We start from the raw sequence: 24995 nt of genomic DNA, 5'->3' as shown, positions 1-24995 counted from the left end.
CATCCCCTCCCCCACTCACCCATTGTACTCTATGCTACTTTCTCCCCACCCCCACCCTCCTCTAGCTTATCTCTCCACGCTCCAGGCTCACTGCCTTTATTCCTGGTGAAGGGCTTTTGCCCGAAACATCGATTTCGAAGCTCCTTTGGATGCTGCCTGAACTGATGTGCTCTTCCAGCACCACTAATCCAGAACCTTCTATCAACCCTCTAGCTTATCTCTCCACGCTCCAGGCTCACTGCCTTTATTCCTGGTGAAGGGCTTTTGCCCGAAACATCGATTTCGAAGCTCCTTTGGATGCTGCCTGAACTGATGTGCTCTTCCAGCACCACTAATCCAGAACCTTCTTATCAACCCTAGCCTATTTATCTCTCAGCCTCCTTGGCCCACACGCCTCATTCCTGATGAAAGGCTTATGCCCGAAATATCGATTCTCCTGCTCCTCGGATGCAGCCTGACTGGCTGTGCTTTTCCAACACTACACTCTTCGATTCTGATCTCCAGCATCTGCAATCCTCACTTTTTCCTAGTTGATTATAACCTTACTGTGAAGCCTCTTCTATGGATGCCTACGTTGAAGAAATTCTCCACCCTCCTCTCTGACCTATTACTTTCACCACCCCCTTTCATCTGCCTATCACATTCCCAGCTACCTTCCCCGCAGCCCCATCCCCTCCAATTTATCTCTCAGCCCCCTTGACCCACAAGCCTCATTCCTGTTGAAGGGCTTATGCCCGAAACATCGATTCTCTTGGTCTTCGGAGGCTGCCTGACCCGTTTTTCCAGCACCACACTCTTCAATAACTGTCAACTTGGTGGCAACTTTGAGGGATCAATGGACATGGACCCCAAGAACCCTCTGTTCCTCCACACTGGCAAGAATCCTGCCTTTAACCCTGTATTATGCATGCAAATTTGACCTTCCAAAGTGAAACACCTCACAGTTTTCAAGGTTGAACTCCATCTGCCACTTTTCAGCCCAGTTCTGCAGCCTGTCAGTATCCCATTGTCAATATCTACAATCGTCCTTCATGTCATTGGCAAATTTACTAATCTACCCTTTCACCTCCTCATTAAGATAAAAATCACGGACAGCAGAAATCCCAGAACAGATCCCTGTGGAACACCACTGATTACCGAGCTCCAGACTGAATTCTTTCCCTCTACCACCATCTCTGTCTTCAATGGGCCAGACAGCCAGTTTGCCCTGTATCCCATGCCTCCTTACTTTCTGAATGAGCCCATTGTGGGGAACCTCATCAAATGCCTTGTTAAAATCCACATACACCACATCGACTGCTCCACCTTCATCAATGTGTTTTGCCACATCCTCAAAGAATTCAATAAGGTTTGAGGTATTACCTGCCTCTCACAAAGCCATGCTGACTACCTCTAATCAAACTATGATTTTCCAAGTAATCATAAATCCTGTTTCTCAGAATCATCTCCAATACTTTGCCCACCACTGACGTAAGACTGACTGGTCTATAATTCCAAGGATAATCCCTATTCTTTTTCTTGAACAAGGGAATAACATTTGCCACCCTCCAATCATTTGGCACTACTCCAATGGACAGTAAGAATGCAAAAACCATTGCCAAAGGTGCAACAATCTCTAGGGTATATCCCATCCGGCTCAGGGGATTTACCTATGTAAATGTTTTTCAAAATTTTCAACATATCCTCCTTCTTAACATCAGCCTGTTCTAGCATGTCAGTCTGTTTGATGCTCAGAAACATCAAGGTCCCTCTCAGTAGTGAATACTGAAGCAAAGCATTCATTAAGGACCTCCCCTGCCTCCTCTGACTCCACTACTGATCAGTCCTACCTTCACTTTGGCCATCCTCTTGTTCCTCACAAAAGCATAGAGTGCCTTTGGGTTTTCCTTAATCCTACCCGTTAAAGCATTTTCTAGCCCTCCCAAGTCCATTCTTCAGTTCCTTCCTGGTAACCCTCTAGAGCCCTGTCTGATCCTTGCCTCCTCAACCTTAAGTAAGCTTCCTTCTTCCTCTTGACTAGATGTTCCACATCCCTTGTCACCCAAGGTTCTTTCAACCTACCATCCCTTCCTTGCCTCAGTGGGACAAATCTGTCCAGCACTATCAGCAGGTGCGTCCTAAACAACCTCCACATTTCTGTTGTGCACTTCCCTGAGAACATCTGTTCCCAATTTAAGCACCCCAGTTACTGCCTAATAGCAGAGAGATCTGACACCTGACATGGTTTGTTGCCAAGCACCAAATCCAATATGGCTTTCCCTCTAGTCAGCCTATCTACATCTTGAGTCAGGGATCCCTTCCTGGACACACCTGATAAAAACTGCTCCATCCAAACTATTTGAACTAAGGAGTTAATATTAGGGACGCTAAAGTCATCCATGACAACAATCCTGTTACTTGTGCACCTTTCCAAAATTTACCTTCCAATCTGCTCCTCTGTGTCTCTGTTGCTATGTGGTAGGGTCTGTAGAAAATTCCCAATGAAGTGACTGCTCCTTTCCTGTTTCTGACTTACACCCATACAGTTTCTGTAGACAATCCCTCCTCGACGACCTCCCTTTGTGCAGCTGTGATATTATCCCTGATTAGCAATGCCACTCCTCCACCTTTTTTTCTTCCCTCCTCCCCCATTCTATTTGAAACATCAAAATCCTAGAACATCCAACAATCATTCCTGTTCCTGTGATATCCAAGTCTCAGTAATGGCCACAACATCATAGTTCCAAGTACTGATCCGTACTCTGTATTCATCACCCTTGTTCCTGATACTTGCATTAAAATAGACACACTTTAACTCATACACTGACTGCACCTTTGCCCTATCAAATGCCTATCCCAACTCACAGACTGTCTATTCACTGTTTCTGCCTGTTCATTAGCTACTCTATCATCTGATTCATAGGTCAGGTACCCACACCCTTGCCAATCTAATTTAAACTCTCCCAAAGAGTTCTAGCAAACCTCCCACCCAGTATATTGGTGCCCCTCTAGTTCAGGTACAAACAGTCCTTCTTGTACAGGTCCCACCTTCCCCAGAAGATATCCCAATGATCCACATATTTGAAGCCCTACCTCCTACACCAGCTCTGCAGCCATGTATTCATCTGCACTCACTCTCAATTCCTAGCCTCACTAGCCTGTGGTACCGGTAGCAATCCTGAGATTATTACTCTGCATGTCCTGCCTTCTAGCTTCCAACCTAACTCCTTATATTCTCTTTTCAGGTCCTCCTCCCTTTCCCTGTAAACAAAAACAGAAATTGTTGGGAAAATTCAGCAGGTCAGGGAACATCTTTGGAGCGAAAACAGAGTTATCGTTTTGGGTTCGGTGACCCTCTTCAGGTCTGGATGAGAAATAACTGCTGTCCTTACTGCTGATTCTGAGAGCCCTAGAAAAAATTATTAATAAGTGTTTTGACATTTCACAATGCAACTCTGAGCTTGTTGACCAATTTTCACTTTAATAATGATGTACATTGTTAAAATATTATTTCTCTGCAATATCCAGTCCAATATAAAGTTCTCAATAGTTATTTCATCATAAGTTAATGTTTTTTGACAAAGGTTGGTGCAAAACAGGTACTGATATACAGATGCTGATTTTCATTGCTTCTGTTTAAATGATTCAGCAAAGGAAAAATGCTTAGCATTTAATCTGTATTGCTTGTGGATGCGTGGCCAGTACTGGAAGTCATGGCATGTTGTTAATTTCAAAAGGATACATGTTTTTAATTCCACATTAGACTGAAATCAATAATTCTGGCTTGACCGCATTCTGTTTTCCTATGATGCCAAATCCTTGCTTTCTCTTGTAGGCTTATAAGATGATGTTTCTCTTGAATTAGGTTTTGCAATACTAACAGATACTCCATGATGTTGCTCAAAGTGGTTCAGATGATACTCTACTTTTCAGTGATGAAAATATATATTGTATAACACAATATATTACAGTATAGTGGGCCCGATGTGGCATTGTCTATAGCCAAAATGTGTATCTTCTCTTTCTGTAAATATCTGTTCCTTTCCTTCTATGAAATTATTTTTTGTCTTACCTTTTCCCTTTGTTGTTTAGCCTTTTGTTTGGTCCGGTTCTTACAGATGTTTGATTTTGTTGGTTCTGTACCATTTGTTTTCAATATTTTTCCTCATTGTCTGCTTCTGTAAGTCTCTGTATCTCTCAGTCTTCTCACGTTTTGTGTGTCACCATTATCCCAGATGGCCTTTAAGACTTTTTGCAAAAACCAGGTTGGAACTTTTTTTCTTGTCTTTCTTCTGTCACTTTTGACTAAAGAGAATATGGAAAGTGATTTGCAAGATAAAGCCAGTGAAAATATTGCCTGGAGTTTCCAAAAAGGGGCAATATTACACACATTGCCACTCTACCCATTCCTTTTTTACAGGAGAGTGCAGTGATTGTAACAAGTTCAGCCAGCTAGACCTCACAGAATATGAGTTCCCATATTTGGGGTTGTTATTCTGGTCAAATCAGGGAGCCCTGGCTGACAAATAAAAACAGAAATGTCAGAGATACAGGCAGTCTGACTCTGAATAGGCAGTGCTAAAGTCAAGGACTGTTCAGATGTTAATATAGGTTGATTTGGTGACAAGATATTGGACTCTGTACAGTTTTTTTTTTCAGAAAGAGATTGCATTTCTGAGAGAAGATTCTGTTCAGGTCTCCTTCAGAAATGCAGAGCTGTACTTCCATTGTGACAGTTCTTGCATAAGCAGAATTATTGGTGGAAAGCAAATCATGATCCCATTTTGCAGCAATGAGCTGCTACGTTCTAAAATTGAAAGGTCCAGAATCACAGACAGCTAATTTTACAGCTGTTGGCAGACAGTTAAGTACCTAAGGTATACTTTAGAGTGCTGGGATGGGACTGTGCTACTTGAGTAGGGGGTACAGCACCAGCTAAATAGGGTGCAAGGTAAGCAGGGTACCAGCTGAGTGGGGATAGAATGCTGGGGAGTATAATGCCAAATGAGTAGATGGCAGGTCCCAGGTTAGGAAGGTGGCAGTATGTAGAGGGTGGGATGAAAGTGGGCTAGGATGCCAATTGGGTAGGTTTCCAAGTGGAATGGGGTAGAGTGACATGTAGGTAAAGGTGTCAGAGAGCAATATGGCAGTGTTTAGGTTGAATGGGCCCTCCCCATACCACTATCTATGACTACAATTGCTTCTGGGTTGGGTAAGTGGGAGATATCCTAACCCTTCAGGAAGGCCCTGTCAATAAAATCGCAACTTTTCCTGCCTATTAATGCTCCCCACATATACTTCCTCACCTGTTGAATATTTCCACCGTTTTTGGTGTATATTTCAGATTTCCAGCAACTGCCATATTTTGATTTTTTTATGGCTAAAATCTTACTACACTTCTTTATAAAGTGCCACATGCTAGTGGTAACAGTGACTTTTCAATGCATTGTGTCAATGACCAAGAATGCTGCAGCCAACTATAATTTAAATCATCCCTTTAATCAAACAAGCATTGAAATCTCCTGTTTAAACACCAATTACATAATTATAAGGTTTCTTTGAAGTCTAGTGGGAGCCACAGTCTTTTATAGTCGCCCGGGGCTATTCAATGCCAAGAGAAACCAGGAAAAATAGCTTAGAATTATCAAAACTAATTAGCTTTTGCACTGCTCTCATATCAATAAATGGAAGTTAATCACAGGAAAACAGACTAGAAAAAAAAAGAGATCTGAGGATATTATATTTCCAATACATATAGTTTAATTTTACTCTGGCTGTCAAATTCTAAAATGGGGGAAAGATTGCCAATCAACATATAGCACAGCCAAGTTGATGGTTTGATACACATTGCTGTCACTTTGAAGGCAATATCTGATTTATCAGCCATTATTGGCACTGTTTTAATCTACATTCACTTATAACAGTAGGTTAAGTGCTGAAATAATTACATTAATGACTATAAATAAAAGCTTTGTGATGGCAAGGATTTCTGTCAAATTGAAGCAGCTATTAAATTTCCAACAAACTTGACTGCACTTTATCCATTTGGATTGGTCATCACTCTCAACAAACCTTCTTCAGTTGGATGGATAGCAATTATCATCGCATTAGTCTGTTTAAACTGTGCATCATTGATTTTCTCAATTTCCATGTTCTGACTGATTTGTTAAAATTAACAAAATGATTGGAGACCAATCCTGCCTTGCTTGATGTTTTTCTTTGAATTTTCAACTCCTACCATATAATTTGAGAAAACTTTTAAGATGTCAAACGTTTTTAAATGCAGTTTATATGTCATTCAGAATTCTGTTCCTTTGAAGTGACAAAGGTTCATGTAAATAACAGGACTTTCCCAAGTGCTCTAAGTTTATGTGATAGATTTTGTAAGATACAATATTGCAATGCTATTTCCTGTAAATTCGACACACCTCTCTCCAATGACTCAATTAAATTGCTTAATTTAGCAACTTGTGTGGCATCCAGAGAATCCTACTGGACTCAAACCAGATTTTATCTTCCCTTTTTTTTGCTATTGTCATAATTACAGGAAAGTCAGTATGACATCTGGTCAGAGTATTGAGTACAGGAGTTGGGAGGTCATGTAGTGGTTGCACAGGACATTGGTTAGGCCCCTGCTGGAATATTGTGTGCAATTCTGGTCTCCTTCCTATCTGAAAGATGTTGTGAAACTTGAAAGGGTTCAGAAAAGATTTACAAGGATGTTTCCAGGGTTGGAGGATTTGAGCTTTCGGGAGAGGCTAAACAGGCTGGGGCTGTTTTCCCTGAAGCGTTGAAGGCTATGGGGTGACCTTATAGAGGTTTACAAAATTATGAGGGGCATGGATAGGATAAATAGGCAAAGTCTTTTCCCAGGGGTCAGGGAGTCCAGAACTAGAGGGCATAGGTTTAGTGTGAGAGGGGAAAGATATAAAAGAGACCTAAGGGGCAACTTTTTCACACAGAGGGTGGTCGTGTATGGAATGAGCTGCCAGAGGAAGTGGTGGAGGCTGGTACAATTGTAACATTTAAGAGGCAATTGGATGGGTTTTTGAATGGGAAGGGTTTGGAGGGATATGGGCCGGGTGCTGGCAGGTGGGACTAGATTGGGTTGGGATATCTGGACGGGTTGGACCGAAGGGTCTGTTTCCACACTGTACATCTCTATTACTCTATCTGAATATTTTACCAATGGCTCGAGTCTCAAGCTCTATAATAAAAAAAAACTTGTGAGGGGAGTCTGTCCTGAAATTGGGTGTCAATAGTTATTTTTGTTACTACCTTGTAGAATCGTTAATAAACTGGTCAATTTCAATGAAGTAAGAATTAGATCTAGTAAATTGCGTTTAGGAATGTTTTCCCTTTGCCCCCTTCCTCCAATCTCCCTTTCCCAACCTGGCTTTCCCATTCTCCCTTCTCTACAGATAGATTTTGCCAGACTAATAGATTATATTCTTAATTTGGTAGTTTGTCTGAGATAAGATTTACATGCATTTGGAGAGGCAAGAACTGATTGGAGACAGTCAGCTTGGTTTTGTATGTGGGAAATAGCATTTCACAAACTTAATTGAGTTTTTTGAGGACGTAACCAAAAAGATTGATGAGGGTAGAGTGATAAACATTGTCTGCATGGACATTTGTAAAACTTTGACAAGGTTATGCATGGAAGACTAATTAGTAAAGTGAGATCACATGGGATTTGGGGAGATCTTGCCAAATGGATACAAAATTGACTTAACAGTAAGAGCAGATTGTGGTGGTGGAGGGTTGTTTTTCGGATTGGAAGCTTGTGATCAGTAGCGCTCCGCTGGGATTAGCACTGGGTTCACTTTAGTTTGTCATTTATATAAACGATTTGGATAAGAATTTAGAAGGCATGGTGAGTAAGTTTGCAGATGACACCAACATTGGTGATGTAGTCGACAGTGAAGAAGGTTATCTAAGGTTACCTTCTTGATCATTTGAGCCAAGTTTAGTTTAGATAAATATTTTGGTAAAACAAACAAGGGCAGGACTTATACAACTAATGGTAGGATACGGCACAGTGTTGAATAACAGAGAGACTTTGGGTTCAGGTACATATTTCTTCAAAAGTTGCTTCACAGATAGATAGGGTGGTTAAGAACACACTTAGCCCACTTCCCTTCATTGCTCAGACCATGAGTATAGGAGTTGCGATGCCATGTTGAGGTTATGCCATTGGTGAGGCCACTTGTGGAATACAGCGTACAGTTCTAGTTGCGCTGTTATACCGAGGATATTATTAAATTAGAGAGGGTTCAGAAAAGACTTACCAAGATGTTGCTGGGACTGGAGAGCTTGACTTATAAGGATAGGCTGAATAGGCTGGCACTTTTTCATTGAGGCATAGGAGGTTGAGGGGTAATTTTAGAGATTAATAAAATCATGAGGGGCGTAGATAAGGTGAATAGCAAAGGTATTTTCTCTTGGGTGGTGGGTTCAATACTATTTTTAAAGTAAAAGGTGAAAGATTTTAAAGGGAACTGAGGGACAACCTTTTCATACAGGAGGGTTCACATGTGGAATAAACTGCCAGAGGAAGTGATGGATTCAAGTACAGTTACAACATTTAAAAGGCATTTGGATAAGTACATTAATAGGAAAGGTTTGGAAGGATATGAGCTAAATGTAGGCAGGTGGGACGAGTTTATTTTGGGAAACTCGGTTGGCATGGACAAGTTAGAATCTGTTTCCATGCTGTATGACTCTACAACTGAAGAATTTGTAATTAACAAACGTCACATGCTACCAATTGCAATTAAATCAAATGTTGATCCATATTAAGTGGATTATGCCCAATAAAGAGACATTCAATCAACAAAAGGTTTTGAAATTGACTTGTACCCCTGTCCAGAGATTATTCAGTCTATAAGCAAATTGTCAGATATTCCATTAAACCTGATTAATTCCGCAAACAAAGTATAAAAGCTTTGTCTCTGGATACAACACTGATATTTTATTGATCATAGCATAATTTCTCCTAATTATCAGAGTTAATTATCATAGTTACCATGGTTCTGCAGTGGTGCTATGGCAAAGGGACTTGAGACTGGCTGACTGCTTTGAGCGGGTGACGGGCTCAGCATTGGGAGAGAAAAGCATGCATTTGGCTAAACACTTAACTAACATTGTAAAGTTGATCTTTTAATTTTTTTTTCTTTATTTTTCCAATTTATAGCTGAAACTTTGCACCCGGGTACCTTTGTACCAAAAGCACTGGAGAATGATGACTTTGTATACTTTACTCCTGTACTTGAGCATGTGGCAATAAAACCTAATTTGAGGTTGAATAGTTAGTGGAAAGTATCTTCTATAGTGTCTATCTTGCAGCAAGAGATATGTCAAGTACCAAAACTCAATGGTTTTATCATTCAGATAGTGCCATAACTCAATAATGAGTGTGGAATATGATGGGAAAGAAAATTCAAGTGAAGACCTACAATTTAATGCAGTCTGTGGTTCTAAAAGACTCAAGACTACCTTTTGATTACAGATAAGGCAATTCCTCTAGGTGATAGTTAACTAATTGAAGGAGAGCTGGACCGAAAAAGTCGCTCTTTCCTGGAAAGAACAACAAAGGGCAAGTTTTGGCTTCATACAATTAAGAGTGAAACTTTAACTGCAGTACAAATTGAAATTGACTCTATTCAATTGATCACAATGGAGAAATTATTTTAGTGTTGCAAGTACTGACTGAATAAAATGAGATTCACAACTAAAATGAATGGAAAAGATAAAGTAAAGGTTTAGACTTCTAATCAAAATGTTTTGGATAGTTATTACAAAAACAAAATCTAATACACATCAATGTCTGCAAAAACACATTAATGTTTTAGGGTGTAGCATGTTTCACAGAATTAAATAATGGTTCAATAAAGCATTTACAAATCAACAAGTAAACCATTTAAAATAGTTTCCTTTCCTTTGCTCCCTCCCAATAACTTCTTTTATCTCACTGTGCCCTTCATTATATTAACAATAATTCATCTTATCTCCTTTTCTCAAAATATAAATAGCCCTTGACTACTTGATATTTATCGGTAGTTGCATCACAAATACTTCTCACACGAAGGAGTAACAAAAATGTGGCACTTCCTTTTCCAAACAGCCGTAGATTCAAAAATTAAAAAAATTGAGAAAGTCATTGGCAGGTCAAATGAGGAATTTAGAAGTAAATTATATACAGAGTGTGGTGAGAATTTGGTTGTCACATTCAATTGTTGAAACAAAATATTTCAAGGTTTGGTATGTAGACAGGGGCAAAAGGAATAGAGTGATAATGGGGGAAAGAGTGAGACAATTTAATTAACATGAGTGCAGGCTCATGTAAAATGTAAACATTGTCATTGACCACTTCAGATGAAAATGCTGCTTGTGTTATGAATTCTGTGAAATTCTAATTGTGATTGTATAATGCAACATCAGAAAATAGGATTTTCCACATTGAATCAGCAACCACTTTCCCTTAGATGTTGTGAAACTTGAAAGGGTTCAGAAAAGATTTACAAGGATGTTGCCAGGGTTGGAGGATCTGAGCTACAGGGAGAGACTGAACAGGCTGGGGCTGTTTTCCCTGCAGTGTCGGAGGCTGAGGAGTGACCTTATAGTGGTTTACAAAATTATGAGGGGCATGGATAGGATAAATAGACAAAGTCTTTTCCCTGGGGTCGGGGTGTCCAGAACTAGAGGGCATAGGTTTAGGGTGAATGGGGAAAGATATAATAGAGATCCAAGGGGCAACTTTTTCATACAGAGGGTGGTACATGTATGGAATGAGCTACCAGAGGATGTGGTGGAGGCTGGTACAATTGCAACATTTAAGAGGCATTTGGATGGGTATATGAATAGGAAGAGTTTGGAGGGATATGGGCCGGGTGCTGGCAGGTGGGACTAGATTGGGTTGGGTAATCTGGTCAGCATGGACAGGTTGGACCAAAGGGTCTGTTTCCATGCTGTACATCTCTATGACTCTAAGTCATTGTTTAACTGACTAATTAATTCCTTCAATGTTATTAAATGTTCATTATATTAGAAATAGTGTAATTAATCATGATGTCATTATGTCAAAAAATATTGGATTAAATGACAATTCTCCGACACATTACCAGTACACATTCACCTTGTCTCAGCTGGCTGGACAACCAGTGTAGATCAGATTGGTGCCAATAGTGTGGGCTTCCATTCCCATTTTAAATAGGATAGATTTCAAGTCTACATCCTTTCCCAATCCATGCTGAAGATTGTCATGCTATGGTTTGAACTGTCTTTGAGCAGAGAACTGAAGAAGTAATTTAAACAGGACACAATTGGTCAGCAGATTACTTCCTTATCATATGAACATATGTATGAATTAGGAGGAAGAGGATGGTGTTCAGCCGCTTAAACCTGTTCTGCCATTGAACAAGATCATGCCCACTGTGATTGTAACTTCATACCTGCATTCCCACCTATCCCTGATAATCTTTCATCCCTTTCATAGTTAACAGGATTAAATAAATGTGCTTCAAGTTTCTTTTTGAAGACATTGGACATCATTCCCATTGAGGAGAAAGTGAGGATGTAGATGCTGGAGATCAGAGTCGAGAGTGTGGTGTTGGAAAAGCGCAGCCGGTCAGGCAGCATCTGAGAAGCAGGAGAATCAATGTTTCGGGCATAAGCCCTTCATCAGGAATGAGGAATGTGGGCCAAGGGGGCTGAGAGATGAATGAGAGGGGGGTTCTGGGTGAAGGTATCTGGGAATGTGATAGGTAGATGAAAGTGGATGTGAACGTGATAGGTTGGAGAGGAGGGTGGAGCAGATAGATGGGAAAGGTGATGGACAGATCAAGAGGGCAGTGCTGAGTTGGGAGGTTGAATCTGGGATATGGAGGGGGTAGGGAAAATTAGGAAACTGGTGAAATTCACATTGATCCCATTTGTTTGGAGTGTCCCAAAGTGGAAGATGAGGTGTCCTTCCTCCAGGTGGCGGGTGATAAGGGTTTGGCAATGTCGGAGACCCAGGACCTGCATGTCCTTGGGGGAGCAAAAGGAGGAGTTAAAGTGGTCAGCTCAAGGCGGTAGGGTTACTTCATGCACGTGTCCCAGAGATGTTCTCTGAAGAGTACTGCAAGTAGGCGTCCTGTCTCCACAATATAGAGGAGACTGCATCGGAAGCAACGGATACAGTAAATGATGTGTGTGAAAGTGCAGGTAAATCTCTGACAGATATGGAAGGCCCCTAGTGAGAGGGGAGATGTGGGTGCAGGTTTTCCAACTCTTGTGGTGGCAGGGGAAGGTGCTGGGAAGGGTGGGGTGCGTGGACCTGACAAGAGACTCGCAAAGGGAATGGGATTTCCAGAACACAGATAGGGGTGGGGAGGGAAATATATCACTGGTGGTGGGGTCTGTTTGTAGGTGGCGGAAATGGGGGAAGATGATGTGATGTATCAGAGGTTGGTGTGGTGGAAGGTGAGAACCAGGAGGTTCTGACTTTGTTGTGGTTGGAGGGGTGGGGTTCAAGGGCAGAGGTGCGGGAAGTGAATGAGATGTGCTGGAGGGCATCATTGACCTTGTGGGAGAGGAAATTATGGTCTTTGAAGAAGGAGGCCATCTTGTGTGTTCTGTGGTGGAATTGGTCCTCCTGGGAGCAGATGCGGCAGTGACGGAGGAATTGGGAATAAGGGATAACATTTTTACAGGAGGCAGGGTGGGAGGAGGTGTATCATGTAGCTGTGGGAGTCAATGGGTTTGTAGTAGATGTCTGTGTTGAGTCGGTCACCATTGAAGGAGATGGAGAGGTCCAGGAAGGGGTGGGAGGTGTCTAAGATAGTCCAGGTGAATTTAAGTTCGGGGTGGAACGTATTAGTGAAGTTGATGAACTGTTCAAGTTCCTTGTGGGAGCACAAGATGGCACCAATACAGTCATCAATGTAGCGGAGGAAAATGTGGGGAATGGTGCCGGTGTAGCTGCAGAAGATGGACTGTTCCACATACACGATGAAGAGACAGGTATAGCTGGGGCTCATGTGAGTGCCCATGGCTATCCTTTTGGTCTGGAGGAAGTGGAATGATTCAAAGGATAAATTATTGAGGACCAGTTTAGCTAAACGAATGAGAGGGTCAGTGTAGTGGTACCGGCGGGGATGACAGGACAGGAAGAAACGAAGGGCTTGGAGCCCTTCGTCATGGCAGATTGATGTGTATAGGGATTTGATGTCCTTCATTTCCATTGAATCTATCACTTTATTGTGCTGTGACAATTGGAACATAATTAAATTCTCATTACATAGCATTGAAAGTCAACTGTGTTTCACCTCACTGGAGTAGAACACTGGAAATCAAACCCCACTATCCCTTGCATTATCACACAAGTAAGAGTTTATAAAGTATGCAAAATTCACAAAAATTATGTGTCTTTTTAAACCCAGACTGACAGAAGGTATGGACCAGGTCTTTGTACTTAACAAACATAACTATTTATTACAAATAGTTAGATTCTAGGTACAGGTAATCATCTATGAACTGTCGTCATATTACTCTACCAGTTAAACTGCAAACCCCCATACAAAACACCCCCTACATAAATGCAGAAAGACACAAGAATAAATATTGGTGTTGTGTATAGATCTTAAAATTGGGAAGGTAGTTCAATGATCCCTGCTCATATATATTTTACACACATTTCCCCAAGACACAGAGCAACTGGTTCACTTGTTATAAAGTCTTTGACTTTCCTTAGTTAAAAGTCACAGCTTATAGCAACTGTTGAGAGGAAATAAACTGACTTTCTTCAGGTTTTAGGTGCTTTATTTTTTACTTCAGGAGGAAAGGACAGCACTTTCCTTTCTGGATATCTGATGGCTTCTGACTATCTTGTTCACAAGCTGCTCAGCTACCTGGAAGCCATTTTTAGTTGAAGTTTGTTTTATATACACTCCTTGGTGTCAGTTTGCCTGCAAGTAGACATTCCCCTACTGGTTGAACAAACAACATGTAAACAGCACATACAATAAATACAGGTAGCTCGCTTTTAAAACGTGCAGCAATCCCTTCCACATTCCTTGCTTTCTAAAAATAATACTTTTCCTATTTCAGCCCACAATAACGTGACATGGTCCTTAAAACTGACCAGGTACATGGTGAACTGGACTCTCCACTTCATCCTGCTTAATCAGTACAAAGATGAACTTGTTTCAGCTGGCTTTAAAAGGGTTCCTGTGGCATAATGCTGATGTTCCTATCCCTGGGTCAGAAAGCCCAGACACAAGCGCCATTTGTTATAGATGAGTGCTAAAACATGCCTGAACCAATTGATTAAAAGTATCCAGAACAGCCTGGCCACATCCCCATCCACCTTTCATGCAAGGGCACTTCTGGGGAAATGACTAGACAGTATTCAACAGATGGATCTTTAGCTAATTTTCCCATCTCTAATCCAGGGGCACTGAAATCTTGCTCCGACCACTAGTGGTCAACAGACACACTGATGAGAGACCAGAATTTAGGGAATTTTCAACTATTTGAATCTCCAAGTAGAAGTTGACTCCATGATAAATAGTTGAAACTTTATTGCTGGAACAGCACAGCAGGTCAGGCAGCATCCAGGGAACAGGAGATTCGACGTTTCGGGCACAGGCCCTTCTTCGGCCTGTGCCCGAAACGTCGAATCTCCTGTTCCCTGGATGCTGCCTGACCTGCTGTGCTGTTCCAGCAATAAAGTTTCAACTTTGATCTCCAGCATCTGCAGACCTCACTTTCTCCTCCATGATAAATAAGTTAAGCCTCAGCTTTGAAGGTTTAAGTAACTGGTGCAACTTAGATTCAGTCAAATGGCCAAAAATGCATCGTAAGCACCAACCACGAAAGAACTGTCTGTCTAGGAGTTCATAGAGAGGTACAAATACAGGTACTGGAAGCTGGGTACCAGTGTTGTCTGTTGTACTGAACATTTAATTCTGTAATGCTGGACATTTTACTTCTCTCTTGTCTAAGATCAAGTAACTAAAGAAGCTGTGCCTCGGTACATGGTAAATGGGCCCTGTAATTGGCAATGTATAAACTTTTCACTACAATCATTAAGCAAATGAGACAATAATGATTATTTTATTCTATTCCATTTAACAGAAGGTACAGCCATCAATGGTGGATCAATTTAAAATTGGAGACATGAGAATTGGAGGAGTACAGGGTTTTGAGGGCAGCAAGTGACAGCAAAGATGGTGAGTGCTAAGGAATAAAAATGTTAAAGCTGAGAAATGACTAGACTGAGAGGTAATGCAGGTCAGTAAGCATAGGAATGTTGCCTGAATGTGACTTGATGGGAGTTAGAACATGGACAACAGAATTTGAATGAGCTCAAATGTGTAATTGGAGGATGGAGGAGACCAGTCAGAAGAGGATTTCAATATTCTGGATTAGTGGTGCTGGAAGAGCACAGCAGTTCAGGCAGCATCCAAGGAGCTTCGAAATCGACATTTCGGGCTTTTGCCTGCCTGAACTGCTGTGCTCTTCCAGCACCACTAATCCAGAATCTGGTTTCCAGCATCTGCAGTCATTGTTTTTACCTTGAGGATTTAAATAGTCACATTTAAGAATACAAAGGTATGATGGAGGCCTGTATGTTACACTAAAATGAGGGGTAATTATTCCAAAGTCTAACACCAAACCAGTCATGGTCTGAACTTGAACTGGTATCCTGGCCAAAATAATACTTCTGTGCATCAAACCACTGTTTAAAAATTAATCATTCCTTGTATATACCGATAAAGTAACTTAAAGAAAATGCCATGCTCTGAGCTCTTAGGAATCCAAAGTTGTGGAGAGAGAGAAAGAGAAAGAAACTGTGTTTTTTGCTCAGCATCATGCTCACAAAATCTTCACTTTCCTCAAGCTCACCCACCCCCTGCTTTCCCATGCCTCCCTCAGATCATGCCCCTCAAGTATTTCAATTGCCACTTCTAATTTTAAGGAAACAAATTACAACTGGGGTATGTCAATGTATTACTAGAAGAGAACTCGGGGTTAGAAGGCGAAGGATCGACAAGATGTAGCCAATAAAATTAATTACTGACACAATTCAAACAGTACAGATTTACTGTGAGACTCTGATCCCTCAGGCAAAACATAAAAACCTACTAATGGGAACAAATGGAAAACAATTATTTGTCACTGCTAAAGGAACATTCTTAAAAAGAAAGACTACAACAATTCTCTAAACATGTTACAACTTATTAAATAACTTACGATTTATACTCCACAGTGGTTGTATAAGGAAAAAAAAACAGAAATTGCTGGAGAAACTCAACAGGTCTGGTACATCAGTGGAAAGAGAAACATTTTGAGTCCAAAGACACTTGTTCAGAACGCTTCAGAAGAAGGATCACTAGACTCGAAATGTTAACTCTCTTTCCCTCTCCATGGATGTGCCAGACCTGTTGAATTTCTCCAACAGTTTCTGTTTTTGTTTGTGATTTCCAGCATCCACAGTTCTTTGTTTTATATTAGTGTTTGTATAGGACAGTATGGTAAATCTGGTTGAAACATTCTGAATATCATTTGAAATAGGATATGATCAAATTTTGCCTTATTTCAACTCAGTATGACCATACTTCATATCTTGCATAGCTACTATGGAGTTTCACTTTCAGCAATACACTACAGCAGTATGACTATTGATGAACTAACTGCTGAAGGTACAATGTCATGGCTCAGATACTTGCTATAATCATTTTCAGCATACCAGTAACACTAATTACTTTTCTAAAGATAAATAATGCTGTTATGATGTTAATTCTTATATTAATTGAGAACATCATTGACTGGACATATATACATACCTTAATACATAGCAAAGATCACAAACTATGTGATTGGAGTTATTGAGTATATTTCAGGGAGAGGTCATGTGACCCAGTTTGTGGGTGTAATAAAGCTATGGGATTTGAATGCTAATGATTAGAGAGCTAACTTGCCAAGACCAAGTTTTACCACCCCCTGGGAAAAAGAACAGGAAATGACATCACCACAGGAAATGTCATCACCAATCCAAAGAAACCCAAACATATAAATAGAAAGCAAAAATCATCAGCAGTGCTCCGTCCGGAGGCTCACTGAAGATGTTACCTAGTATAGTCACGAAACGTTTGAAAATGAACCTTCCAGCTCAGCAAGCAAACCTATATTCAGGAGAGCAAAAGCCTGTGCCATTTTTTATTTTCTCAGAAGCAGATTTTAAGAGTTCAAAACTGATGGGAAGATCTCATCATTGCAATTGGAAAGTTCATAAAACAGAAATTAAGTTCTACACCACTGCTACACAAAAAGCATGCTGTACCTAAGGAAGACAGCTCCAAGAAGACAGCCCTTTGCCAATAATTTGTATATAAAGTGACTTTGGCTACAAACTAACATGTGGACAAGCTGTGAATGGTTCTTTTTGCTGAATTTAACTTTGACTTGCCTGAAGTACTTTTAAGATAATGCTCTGCAGAGTTTTTTTATTGATTTCACTAGGCTGGGAAGTTGTATGTCTACGTTCCTTTTCATGAAGAGTAGCTATATATATCTGCATAGTCTAAAGCTTTTCTTAATAAACTTTACATTTTTGCTTGAGTAAGTTTTGTTTGCAATGAACTAGTTCCCTTTTTGTTAATTAAGGAATCTGACTGACTTATATCTAATACCGATCTACATATAGTTGGCAACATTAATTGGCAATATTACTTCCTTTCATATTCATTTTTTTTATGGCCATTGGAGGACTTGGACATAAAGTGGAACTAGTTTGATCTTCCTAACTGGAACATAACATGACGTAAAGACTTGAAGTTCAGTGAAGTTTTTGCTAAGAATTTCTAAATCATACAGCTTTATAGCACTGGAGGCAATTTAACCCATTACCTGCAATATTTCTCCAAAGAGCTATCTAGTAAAGTCCAAAGTCAAGCTTTTCCTGCAAATCATTCATTTACAAGTTCAGCTCCAATTATTTCCAAAAGTTCCTTTTGAATCTAATTCCACATTCTTTCCTTTGGTTATTTACATATTTGCCAGAAAAAGTTGTTCTTCCCACTTACTCTCAACAAACTGTTATCTTTGAAAGATGGAATTCAATTCCGATCAGAAAATAGATCCAAGATACTTCAGTATTCTGCATCTTCACGCCTAACTTCCGAATGAAGCTAGCTTGGAGTATGTCTGGTAAGGAGTGAGGAATATTCAGGCTTGTTCAAGAGGAAATGCCAACATGCTTGCAATGAGAAAAATGGGAAAAATGTATGTAACGTAACTATTGCATATTCTAATCATTGACTTTAATATCTAATCCTATAAAACTAGGAAAATCTTTCTCTGCGTTTTGGATAGCAGAATGTCTTCTTATACAGCTCACAATCTGACCAATGCTGGACTTTACATACTTTTTTTTCTTTTCAGGGTTAGGCTTGTATTGCAGTTTGTGAACTGCATTGAAGAATTGGAGGATTTTGGTCACAGAAGCAAACCAGTTAATTCTCCCAAAAAAATCTTCATTTTCCTCAAGCTCACCCACCCCCTGCTTTCCCATGTGTCCCTCAGATCATGCCCACTATCCCTTTGCTCCTCAAGTATTTCAATTGCCACTCGCTCAGTATACATCAGGTAAAGTCTTCAGATTCTGTCCAATATCAATGGAAAATATTTACATTCCTTAGGAAAGGTGGGAGAAAGGAAAATCCCTCTAACCATCTAGCTAATAGACTTGGACAAGTGCTCATGCTCCATATAGGTACAACCCTCCTTCCACTTGACTTCAACTAACCTTATCAGGATATTTCCAATTTATTTATCACTCATATATTGATCTAACCTCCTCTTAAATGCAGCTGTGATTTTCACTTGTGCTTCATAAAGTTTTGTTAATGACATCCCACAATCAAATACTTACTTTTGCAGTCTCTTCAACAATGCTACAGTGTCCCATGACAGGATGAGACATTTCTTTAAATGGGCCATACACGTGATCTGAAACAACATGGTGAACAAAAGTCTGCTATAACACTTTGTATTAGTGCATTTAAATTTGAGTACACAGTTCCATTCTGGACACAGCACAAGAAAACAATGTTGCAACATTTGAAAGGAAATGGATGAGCACAATTAAATTCAAAGAATTGGAATATGAAGATCAATTGTGCAAATTGGTCATATTTATACAAGACAACACAAGTTTGAAATAGAATGGAATAGAATTGGATTAAAAAAGTATTAGAAAATATCTGCAATAAAAAGGTGCATTTCCACTTAAGTCAGTGTTAAACTCTTTACTGAGTAATGTCTTCTTTCACTTTATCAGAACCTGAGGAAAGATTATGTTAACATGTAGTGAAAAGTACCAGGTTTCCTGTTTGAGCCAGGAATTTGCACAATCAACTCCTGAGAGGAAAGAAAAAATGCCAAGGTGCAGTCAACAGCTATCAAGATCTTCTTACACCTTCAGGAGATGATTAAAATGATTACACTTTCTGCTTCAATGGAGACCATGACAATCACAAGTCTGTTACATTCTCCTGTACTTCACAGGGATGATAAATGCTGTATTACATCCTTCAGAAGAAGACAAAACATTGCTTCAGGAAAGCATGTGTTCTCAATGACGTCTAACTAATTATCACGCTGTCATGTTGGTGAATAAGTCAGCTTTTGGTTGCTCTGATAAAGTGTTTCTGAAAATTTACCATTACAACAGTGAGTTGCATTCATACAACACTGCAGGGTTAACATTCTTACAAATATCTAATGATTTCTAGTGTCGATAAAGTGTCTTGACATAAATTAATTCCAAAATGAGTGGAGTAACATCTTCCAGGAATTAGCACTTCTTTTATTCATTTGACATTAGGTCAGGGTCTGAGTCTGGTTTCAGGCTGTACTTACATTGGGGTGGGTGCAAGATTCAAGACCAAAATAGATTTTAATTTGAGATCCAGATAATTTTAATCCACCCTCCTTCATTAAATAATGCAGGACATTGTCTCGCAAGAAACTGGAAAGACTTACAATAACAACTAATGGGTGTTAATGGAAAATACCATTTGGAAGGCCCAAGGACTTATTGCATGGTTTGGGGAAAACAGTTCTGTTCATTCTGGTTTACATATTGCATGTTTTTTTTGTTACCTTTGGCATTTTCTTTTGTTATTTTTCTTAGCATCTATGGTATTTGTGGGTAGAGGGTTACTTCCACCATTCCTCTTTCCTTAACTGGGCCTAAATGCCCAGTTTATATGGGTTTATAATGGTGCAATATTACAGTATTTGAAAGGAAATGGAAGAACACAATTACATTTAAAGAATTGGATTATGAAGATCAATTGTGCTAATGTGTCTTAAAAAGATTTCTTTAATTAAAGTATTTTTCTAATCCATTTTTCTAATCAACCCATTCAGAGATGTTATTACACACCTCTGGAGCAGGTGGGACTTAAACCCAGGCCTCCCGGTCTGGGGTAGGGATACTACTACTGCACCATAAGAGGGCCCCAACAAGACATAATTTATTGCATGATAGTAACCAATTACTTCAATAAGATAAATATTGTTACTAAGACTATAGGGAGAAATCAATGACACAACTGTACCATTTGAGATCAGAGCTCATGGGCACTACCTCATTCAGCATTACCTCCCACGCCAGGGTTTGTTTTCCCTTTGTTAACACTTGTACATTCATAAATACATTTATATTACCCCATCACTTCCTAAGTCTCTCACTTCACAAATTACAGAATTTTACAAAAGTAGTATCTCAATGTTACGAATAATCTCATTCCCTTAAATACTTTTACTTTTGTAAATAATAACACAGTTTTATGTTCCTCGTCCTAAAGGTTTTAAACTGCACAGTATAACAACGCAGAAGCTTCACTCATAGCTCTGCATGCCTTGTCATATAGCATCTTTTGTTGAAATGCTCAGACAAGCTTGAAGCCATAAATGAGAACTCCCAACTTTGTCAATATTAGGAAAAGATAATAAATGACACAAGGCAGAATTTTCTATTCTGGACATTTTCCTCTAAATTTGGAACACTTGTCGACAAGGTAATCAGTGTGTAGAAGCTTGCACTTTGCTACTGCAGTTTTTTTATTCATATTCTTCCTCTTCTTAGATCCAATTTTGTCAACATCACTCCCTGGAGAATAGACGTGTGCTGATAAATGGCAACCTTCCTTTATCCAAAAGTCACACAAAAGCATATATTCAAGCATAAAACATAATTAATTGCCACCCAACCATCATGAGAATGATTGCTTTACAACCAATATTGAATTTATGCTCCTCTTCAGTTTCAATCACAATCTTTCTAAAACCATTGCAACTACCCACAAAATGAAAATAGCGAGCACATCTTTGTGTCCTGCATCACACTTTATCTGTTGCAAGCACCAGTACAGGTAATTCTGCCCTTTGGTGATTTAGTTGGTTTGATAGCTGGAATCAGAAATATCAAAGAGCAGAAATGAGCTGGAACATTTCGGAAAGGCATGACAGAAACAGGAGCTTACTGTCCTTTTCAGCAATAAAGCCTGGAGGTTCAGCTCCAACAAATTTCTTTCTGAATGTGATTACTGTTCACAAACATTGCAATGACATACTCCTGCAAGTTCTGACAGTGACAAGAAAAACTCCATTAACTTTTCAACTATGCAGACAATAGAATATCAAAACTGTACTCATAACAGATATTCTATAATGACTGCCTCTGCCACAGTGTTTTTAATGACAGATGTGCTTCACATTATTTCTTGTGTTAGCAAATTAGGTGCATTGTACGATGGCTGCCTGACCTGCAATGCTAGTTGTACATTCCAACAATAAATTGGAGCTTGGCAGGGAATCTCAGTCAGTTCCATTGTAAAGCCTGATGGCCAAATGCCTTCCAGGCACTTAATAAAAACCATTAGGCCTTCCCCAGTATTAACAGAAAGCCAGTTCCTCACACTGCCAGTGGGAGCATATGGAATCCCAGATAGGTAAATGAAGGCAGGATCAGGATTAAGTAGTGGGATTTGTGGGACAAGGGGGAACAGACATGTTGGGAAGAAGGCAGAGTGGGACATGAAAATAAAGAGTTGCTTTGAAAGAAAAAGATATTTGTTAACATTTCTGTTTGCAACATCCAAACTTATGTTACATTATTCTGGGAAAAGACCATGCAGAGAAGTGTTTTCATATTCATCTATATGTTTCATTACATAAATTTAAACACAGTACCTTTAAATGTATAAGGTTGACTATCACATTAAGTAAAAATGGAAAATAAACATAATCCTTCCAAGCAGGTTTTAACATCAGAGATTTTCCTTACAGAGTATAATGTTGGACTTCAAGGCAAAAACAATTCCTGACTGTACAGAATTGCTTCAAAACTAGGTAGGAAATCAGGAGTAGGACACATTAATACATTACAGGCAGTCCCTAGGTTGTGAACAGATTCCATTCTAGCATTAGTTTGCACGTCAATTTGTGCTCAAGTCAGAATATAATGCAGGACAATATTAAGTAGCCATTTGTAGTACAGATGGTTCTTCTATAATGCAATGGTTATGGTGTTGTGTAACTCCACATTATAGAAAAATCATGCTTTAGAATCAGCACTTAAAGTATTGGCAATCTAATCACATTACAGCCAACCCATATTTTAAAAGATCACTCTTTAGAAACAGTGTCCCCAATTTGTCAATTGCATTACAGCGAATTTGTGTTAACGAAACGCCCATTATAGCAGAATGACCTGTACAAGGAATGTTCATGTGTCAGATCTTTAAAATTACACCTCTGTCTGGGATATGTTCATAAATATGAATGACCGTAAGTAGGACATTTGTAAATTGGAGACACCCCCCCCCCCCCCCAACATATTCAAATGGTCCTATAGCTGAACGTGTTTGAGTAGTATACAATAATGATTCTGAAAGAGTTTAATGTTTGCGATATATTGAGCTCTGCCAATGTAAAATATTGTTATTTAGTATCTGGGTGGAGAATCAATTAGTTGGACTCTGGCACAATCTCCTGATGGAGGCACATGTGTCTTCTCCACCAGTTTTTAGTAATAGTCAGTATGCCAAAGAGTTACTTTGATATAATGAATTACTTTGTGTTATCTAGAAACAAGAACCCTTTCTGCTAAGACTTAATTGTTTGACTATCCTCCAACCCAGACTAGTGAACAACTCCTTAGACTCACATAGAAAGGAAAATTGGTTGCAGCACTTTTCCCCAAACACAGTCCGATAGTGGTTGGTGTACAGTCATCACATGATATCATAACATGATTGTGATGGTCCTGATCTGACCCCCATCACAAGGAGAAAATAACCCCAAAAGAACAGAAGACATTTGTTTGGCAGGTGAATGAATTACCATTTTTAAAACATTGTAGTTTGAGGAAAGGCTCAGCTTGCCAGTAGCAGCTGAAAGCATTTAAACTGATGTCAGTTGCCCAGGCTCATGGAAGTAGCAACCATTTAGCACCTGTACTCCAAACAGAAAGGCAGACCTGTGAGAAGAAGTTCTGAGATCACCAATGTGGGCTGCAGGCAGTAACACCTGGACAATAAGGGTGTGGTCTGAGTCATAATTCTGTAAAGGTGTGAATGGAGCTCAGAGCTCTGGCAGTAACTTGGACTTATATGAGAAAAGGTTATAAAACCTACCGAAGCAATCCAAAACTAAGCTGGGAGACTGCAAAATGAAGCAGGAGTACCTACGGATAAAATGAGCATTAATATAGTCACAGATCACTCTATAGATGCAAAGTTTAAAATGGGCCCATGACTCCAATATCAAAATCAGATACATCAGCAATAAATTTACTTATTGTTATGCCTGCTGTAGAAGAAGACTAAGACAAGTAAAACATCTCAGAGGTAAGAACCTGTTTTACTAGATTTACTAAGATCAGAAAATATTTTAATGACAGAAAGTATATGAATGCACACTTTTGTTGGGTAAAAATGCACCAATCATCCCAGCAAGAAGATCGTACAATTTTTTTTGAAGAAGACATTTCTCAAGAAAATGCAAAAAGGAGGCAGTACATTATTTTGATACCTAAAACTATGTTTATGCCTATACTTTAGAAAAGAGAAATAGTATTGAAGTGAAATTACAACATTTGAAAAGTTAAAAAAAATTTAAAAGCTTAATTGGAACAATATTGTTACAAGATAGGTTTTATAAACTTTAAATTTTGAAATGCAAGCACTTCATAAGAAAAAAAATTTGGAGCTGAAATCGTTAGACAGTTACAGAGCAACCAATAAATAGAACTTAAAGCTTTATTAGACGATTTTGACATCAGACAATGATAAAAGATTAGCAAAGAGTAAATAGCAATAAACAGCTGTAAAGATTCTAATAAACTTTGCACTAATTTGAACTGAAGTTATACTCCTGAATACAAAATTATAGAATATCAGATTTAAATGATATTAAAATTATATAAACTCAAATACAGCACCTTAAAGATATCCTTATAGTGCAGAAAGATGACATTTGGTCCATCAAGTCTGCACTGACATTCCAAAGAGCATTGCAACCAGACTCATCCTCCCCACCCTACCCCGATAGCTCCCCTATTTGCGATGACTAATCCATCTAACCTGCGCATCCTTGGACACTGCAGGACAATTTAAGCATGTACAATCCATGTAGAGTCATAAAGTCACAGACAGATACAGCATGGAATCAGACCCTTCAGTCCAACCCGTCCATGCCGACCAGATATCCCAACCCAATCTAGTCCCATCTGCCAGCACCCGGCTCATATCCCTCCAAACCCTTCCTATTCATATACCCATCCAAATGCCTTTTAAATGTTGCAATTATACCACCCTCCACCACAAATCCTCCAACCCTGGCAACATCCTTGTAAATCTTTTCTGAACCCTGAACACTTTCACAACATCTTTCCGATAGGAAGGAGACCAGAATTGCAAGCAATATTCCAACAGGAGCCTAACCAATGTCCTGTACAG

This window comes from Chiloscyllium plagiosum, chromosome 7, assembly GCF_004010195.1.
Source record: "Chiloscyllium plagiosum isolate BGI_BamShark_2017 chromosome 7, ASM401019v2, whole genome shotgun sequence".
Classification (NCBI taxonomy): Eukaryota; Metazoa; Chordata; class Chondrichthyes; order Orectolobiformes; family Hemiscylliidae; genus Chiloscyllium; species Chiloscyllium plagiosum.
The sequence above is the reverse complement of the archived record's forward strand: the minus strand, read 5'-3'. Positions refer to the sequence as shown.